General features: G+C 53.3%; 1 pseudogene across 1 annotated transcript; it reads left to right on the forward strand.

The window, feature by feature from the left end:
* Window positions 1-459: 459 nt before the first annotated feature.
* LOC100580953 lies at window positions 460-4,800 on the forward strand (annotated as a pseudogene). Its single transcript, XR_004028787.1, has one exon. The product of XR_004028787.1 is annotated as a nucleus accumbens-associated protein 1 pseudogene (transcript).
* Window positions 4,801-6,827: the final 2,027 nt, after the last annotated feature.

Here is a 6,827-nt window from a genome sequence, read left to right on the forward strand (position 1 = left end):
GAGAGAGCAGTTTTGTGAGAATAAAGTTAACATGTTAAAACAAAGTTTGATACAATTTTTTGTAAAACTTTGTTTTCTAATATAAAATTATCTAAGCACTGATTGCAGTTTGAAAAAGCAGGAACAAAAGGTACTTTTCTCATATTTTGGACTGTAAGAGACTAGCGCACAATGAATGGCCGCCGCGGCTGCCGCTGCTGCTGAGGCGGAGGCCACGAAGGCCGCGGAGGCGGAGGCCGAGGCCCCGGCGCAGCGGGGCGCGCCCCGGGCCCAGGCCCGGCCCCAGCCGCCGCTGCGGAGCCCGCCGGGACCCCCCCGAGTGCGGCCACGGCGCAGGATGGTGGCAGTGATTTTGAGGAGGGGAAGAGGAAGGAAGATACAAGCAAGGGAAGTCACAGGCTGTGGTGCCTAGGCAGACCCTGGTTTGAATCTCAGCCTTACCACTTTTTGCATCCGCCGCCATGGCCCAGACACTGCAGATGGAGATCCCGAACTTCGGCAACAGCATCCTGGAGTGCCTCAATGAGCAACGGCTGCAGGGCCTGTACTGTGACGTGTCAGTGGTGGTCAAGGGCCATGCCTTCAAGGCCCACCGGGCCGTGCTTGCTGCCAGCAGCTCCTACTTCCGGGACCTGTTCAACAACAGCCGCGGCGCCGTGGTGGAGCTGCCGGCGGCCGTGCAGCCCCAGTCTTTCCAGCAGATCCTCAGCTTCTGCTACACGGGCCGGCTGAGCATGAACGTGGGTGACCAGTTCCTGCTCATGTACACGGCTGGCTTCCTGCAGATCCAGGAGATCATGGAGAAGGGCACCGAGTTCTTCCTCAAGGTAAGCTCCCGGAGCTGCGACTCCCAGGGCCTGCACGCAGAGGAGGCCCCATCGTCGGAGCCCCAGAGCCCCGTGGCGCAGACATCGGGCTGGCCAGCCTGTAGCACCCCGCTGCCCCTCGTGTCGCGGGTGAAGACGGAGCAGCAGGAGTCGGACTCCGTGCAGTGCATGTCCGTGGCCAAGCGGCTGTGGGACAGTGGCCAGAAGGAGGCCGGGGGGGGGCGGCAACGGCAGCCGCAAGATGGCCAAGTTCTCCACGCCGGCCCTGGCTGCCAACCGGCCTCACCAGCCCCCGCCACCCCAACAGGCTCCGGTGGTGGCAGCAGCCCAGCCCGCCGTGGCCGCGGGAGCAGGGCAGCAGGCCGGTGGGGTGGCGGCAGCAGGGGGTGTGGTGAGTGGGCCCAGCACCTCGGAGCGGACCAGCCCAGGCACCTCAAGCGCCTACACCAGCGACAGCCCTGGCTCGTACCACAATGAGGAGGACGAGGAGGAGGACGGTGGTGAGGAGGGCATGGATGAGCAGTACCGGCAGATCTGCAACATGTACACCATGTACAGCATGATGAACGTCGGCCAGACAGCCGAGAAGGTGGAGGCCCTCCCGGAGCAGGTAGCCCCTGAGTCCCGAAATCGCATCCGGGTTCGGCAAGACCTGGCATCTCTCCCAGCTGAACTTATCAACCAAATTGGGAACCGCTGCCACCCCAAGCTCTACGACGAGGGCGACTCCTCTGAGAAGCTGGAGCTGGTGACAGGCACCAACGTGTACATCACAAGGGCGCAGCTGATGAACTGCCACGTCAGCGCAGGCACGGGGCACAAGGTCCTACTGCGGCGGCTCCTGGCCTCCTTCTTTGACCGGAACACACTGGCCAACAGCTGCAGCACCGGCATCCGCTCTTCTACCAACGATCCCCGTCGGAAGCCCCTGGACAGCCGCGTGCTCCACGCCGTCAAGTACTACTGCCAGAACTTCGCCCCCAACTTCAAGGAGAGCGAGATGAATGCCATCGCGGCCTACATGTGCACCAATGCCCGCCGCGTCGTGCGCAAGAGCTGGATGCCCAAGGTCAAAGTGCTCAAGGCTGAGGATGACGCCTATACCACCTTCATCAGTGAAACGGGCAAGATCGAGCCGGACATGATGGGTGTGGAGCATGGCTTCGAGAACGCCAGCCATGAGGGTGAGGCGGGTCCCTCGGCCGAAGCCCTGCAGTAACCCACCCGGCCTCATGCGGGGCCGCACACTCCCCCTCCCAACACACACGCATACCCACCATCTTGGTCATGAGCTACTGTCTGTCCCTCCCCAGGACCCGCGGTGGGTGCTGCATGTTCCCGGCCCACTGCCCCTCCTGTCCCACCCCCTTTCCCCACCGAGAGCTGGGCCGGGAGAGGACTGCAGGGCAGGTAGCGTGAGGTCCGTGTTGCCTTCTTTAACACACACTCGTGCAGTGGGGGAGTTCTGGCTCCCCAACCTAACCCCTAGCCGTCATCTCCATACTCACCAGGCCCACCAGGGGAGGGGGCTGGCCTGGGGGTCTTGGGAAGGCCCCTCCCCAGGCCCTGGGCCACCTCGAGGAAGCCTTCTTCAGCCTCCGCCCCTCACTGTAGCCCATTGAGACTTGAGGGGGGCCCCAGGGGTTCTCAGGACACCTCCCACCACCTCCCAGTGCTTCCACGTCTCCAAAAGCGCCTTCCTGTCACCCTCGTCTATCCCTGCGCCTGGGGGCTGGGGTAGGCGAGGCCGTGGGGACTACCCCATTTTATAGCTGGGGAAACAGGCTCCGAGAAATTGCACAACCGACCTAAGGTGGCCGGCAGTGGCGTGCCCGGTGCCCTTTCTCCTCTTTTCCGCCTCTGTTGCCCCCTTTGATCCTCTGGGGCCTCAGAGAGGCAGGTCCTAAAGGAGGGGGGGTCTCTTGGGGACAGACCAAGGGTCTCGGAGGATAGAATGAGAGGTTTCCAGGGCTGGCAGAGTGTGTGCGTGTGTGTGTGCAGAAGTTTTGCTTTCAAACAAATGAAGATACAAGAGGCAGTAGGACGTGGGTTGGAACCCAGGGGAGCAGACTGGGGGGCTGCTGCCCCTCTCTCCATCTCCCCACCCCCACCCCGCCCCACAGCAGGGCTCCTGGCCCCCACCCCCCTGTACATAATTTTTAAAACTTTTTTTAGCGAATGAAATATTGAAGTATAAGATTCCTTTTATTTTTCAAACCAATGGGGCTGTGTCTGTTGTCCCCCTCGGTCCCCAGGGGTGGGGGGGCCTTGGAAGGCAGGGTGGTGTTGGGGGGCTGGGGGGCAGGCTGAATGTGTGTGTGTGTGTGGAGTGCGGGTGTGTGTTTCCATGGTAGGACTCCAGTCCCAGCTGCTGCCTAGGCTCCTGTGGGTCCGACCGGGTTTCCCCTCCCCTGTCCACCTTCCCCAACAGGGCTATAGTTTAAAGGTGTCCCAGGCCTTGGCTGGTTGGCTGGGCCCAGCTCCTGGGGGCTGGGCAGGGCAGGGCAGGGCCGGGACTTCCATTGTTAGCAGTTATTTGCAGAATTTTCTCTTTTACCATTCCTCTCTTTTTGTTCTCGCCCAGACTGGGTGGTTTTTTGTTTTAGATTTTCATGTGAAGGCAGAGAGTTTTTTTTCTTTTTTAACTCCCCATCCCCCTATGCGGGGTGTCATTTCACCATCCACATCCACATCCTTGTTTGCGTTTCTGGCCCTCGTCCTCCCTGCCTTTCCTCTGCCTCCCCAACCCCCGCTACCCACTGCTCCCAGGGGTCTCTCCAGGGGCAGGGGGATTTCAGGAGATGGGGTGGGGGCCAGCCCCTACTGGACCCTTGTAATCTGATTTGGAGACCATCCCGATGATGGGACCAGCAGCCTCGCCGGCCCACTGGGGGGTCCCTCTTAACATCTGCTTGTTGCGGGGGTCAGTCATGAGTGCCAGGGTCTGGCTGGGGTCTTGGCACTGTCTTCCTGGCCGGGGCCTGGCACCTTAGCCCCCAGCTGGCCCGAGTGGGGGATATCGACACCCCCAGCTAAAGCACAAGCACCTTAGTCACCCCTCCTCTCCCCCCGCCTCCTGGCCTGCCACCCCACCCCAGCGTTTACCCCAAAGCACAATGCCCTGGTCACTTGGCAAGCGGCTGGGCCTGACGGAGGCCGAGGGGCAAACTGGGGCTCCAGCCAGACCCCTGAAAGGAAGCAGGTGCTCCCCCACTTCCAGGCCTTAGTTGGGGCGGGGGGGGCCAGCTCCTGGGCCTGGGGTCTTCTCACCCCCACCCCCTTGTCCTGGGTAGGCCCCTGCCTGCCCCTCTCTGCCTTTTCCTTGGGTGTCCCTCCTCAAGTCCCTGCGGCACTGGCTTGGGTGGCAGAGCCCACTTGTTTCAGGGACCCCAGGAGGTGCCCCTTGGCTCCCGGGACTGTGTGTGGGTCTGGGGGTTGGGGAGATGGGGAGAAGGGTTGGGCAGGGGGTGCAGGGGAGGAAACTCCTCACCAGGAGAGCCAAAGACAGGGTTGTGCCTTACCCCAGGAGTCACCCCTGTGCCCCCCTTGCCGTGCCGTTCACCCTCCACCCCTCCCCCTGGGCGGCCTGCTGCTTTTTCCTTCTCTTCCTCCCCTGCCCTGCCCTGAGCTGCATGGTTCCCCCACCCTGGGCAGCCAGGAAGGAATCTGAATGGAGAATCACCAACCACCAGAGAAAAAAGACTGTGGGGCCCTCCCCTGCCAACTCCCCTTCCCTGGCCGCCCATTCACCCACACCTCTTTCACGCAGGACAGGCTGCCCACCCTGCCCACGTGAAGTGCGAACGCCTTCCCCACCCTGGGCCGAGCCCCCACCCCTCCCTGGGCCCCCAAGTGAGATTGCACATTTAACTACTGTAAGGAGAGGAGCGGCGTTGGCAAATGTGAACCATGAGAATATCAGTGACACTGATGAGAATAAACTAAACGCCTTTGTAAAAAAAAAAAAAAAAAAGAGACTAGCATTTTTTTCTCCTTGGACAATACAAATAGTGTGCTTTTCTACATTGCCTTGTTACTTTGTTTTGATCTTTCTGAACTTGCATTCATGCTTATGAGCTTACTTAGAAGAGATAAATATGTCATTTATATGAACTATTAACTCTAGGAAGAACATTTTATTCAGCTTTTTAAATGAGAGAACTGTAACTCTCTTTAGCTGCTATAACTCATAACCACCCTTCCAATGATCCCACTAGTTAAAATACCATTAGTTAACACTTTACTTAGCATTGAAAATTATGAATTTTCTTGGTTTTTTGGAACAATCCATGAGACATAAGCGCATATCCAAAGTACTATTTTCAACAATAAAATCCTCTTAAATAATAGTTTAACAATAATAAATTGTATTTTTATACTACTTACTTCTAGATGGCTATACATACCTTATATGTTAAATTGCCTTTCTTCACAACATCTCAAAATCTAGAGAAAAGGCATATTGTTCTGTACTTTTCTATGAAAGGAAAACCTGAGGCACAGATGATTTTTTTATAATTTTTCTCACACAAGAAGTCAGTAAGAAAACTGAGAATAAGATCAGTGCAAAGGTTTCCCTCTAGAAAACCACGTGGCTTCCAATTTACATTGTTATTTATTCCAGAAATGTTCATGAAGCCAGATCCCATGATAAACATAGGGCATTCTTTTCAAATAGAATTTTACTTAGAGTATCTCACCTGTAAGCTATAAGTGTTTCATGCAGCTCATCATTTCAAATCCACCCAACTGACTGAACGGACCACTTCCTGGCCAAGGGGACCCCAGAGTAATCTTACAAATTGCATGCTTGGCCATGATGGGATGGGGGGTCAGGCGCATATGTTGAACCAAACTTGCATCTCAGCAATGAAGCCTACTTGCTTGTGGTTGATTAGCTTTTTAATGTGCTGATTGATTAGGTTTTCTAGTAGAAAATGTATTTAGTTATGGTGGCTAACATTAAAAGATATTTTTAACTTCATGTAATTCAAGACCAGTGACCATGTCTATATTTACAATCAACTTTACACTGCTGAAGGCCAAGATAATTTTTAAAAACTCTTTTTAGGGTAAAATCTTGATCCTTAGAACACTAAAACCAGTTCTGTTAAATTGAAAGACAGAGAAAGTTTAACTGAAGGTAATCAGTTTGTGGAATAACTGATATATTTTTTTTTCTTGTAAATTGCTACTACAGCATAAAAACAGAGATAAAAGTTTCTTTCTAAAGTAAGATCTTGTAGGATGCTAGAGATTTGGAACTGAAATATTAATGAAAGTATGGCTTAAAGGAAAGATTTTAAAATTACCTACACAGATTACCACTGAAATTTTGGAGTAAATAAACTTTATATGATAGTTAATATAAAGAAGTAAAAGCAGTGAGACAAGGCTGAAACCTGAAGTCTGGACGTACATATATTTCTAGGTGAAGAGGAGAGAATGATGGATATCAAGGCACAGACAGGAGAAAAAGAGAGCATATTATTAAGAACCGAGAGAAGACTGTTCCAGAAAAGATGGGGTGAACAAGAGTACAAAAGGTAAGCTCTTGTGGACAAGAACAATGTAATCATATTTGCATCGTCAGAGCCCAGCACATAGTAGGCACTCAATAAGCCTTTGTTAGATGGATTAATGAATGAATGAGTATAAAAAAAAATCAAGGAAATGAAAAATTAGAAGAAAGAATTCTATTCAACTAAGACCACATGTTGGCTACTTAAAAACACTATTTCTTAAAATGTCTGTGGGCCACTTTCAAAGGGTGCCCTAAAGCGATTATTGAACAAATGGGTTTCTGGACCCTACCTTAAAACTGCTAATCAGAATCTGCCCATTTAATAAGTAAAAAATATAAAGTGATAGCTCACTGAACTTTGAGAACAGTTGCACGAGAGTGAATGGTTTCGATATAGAAAAGGGGATAGCAGTCATGTTCCACAGGAAAGAAGCGGGGAATAAATGAGGAAGGTTTGTAAAATGCTACTGCAGAAT

The sequence above is a fragment of the Nomascus leucogenys genome, chromosome X (genome assembly GCF_006542625.1).
Source record: "Nomascus leucogenys isolate Asia chromosome X, Asia_NLE_v1, whole genome shotgun sequence".
In the NCBI taxonomy this organism is placed as follows: Eukaryota; Metazoa; Chordata; class Mammalia; order Primates; family Hylobatidae; genus Nomascus; species Nomascus leucogenys.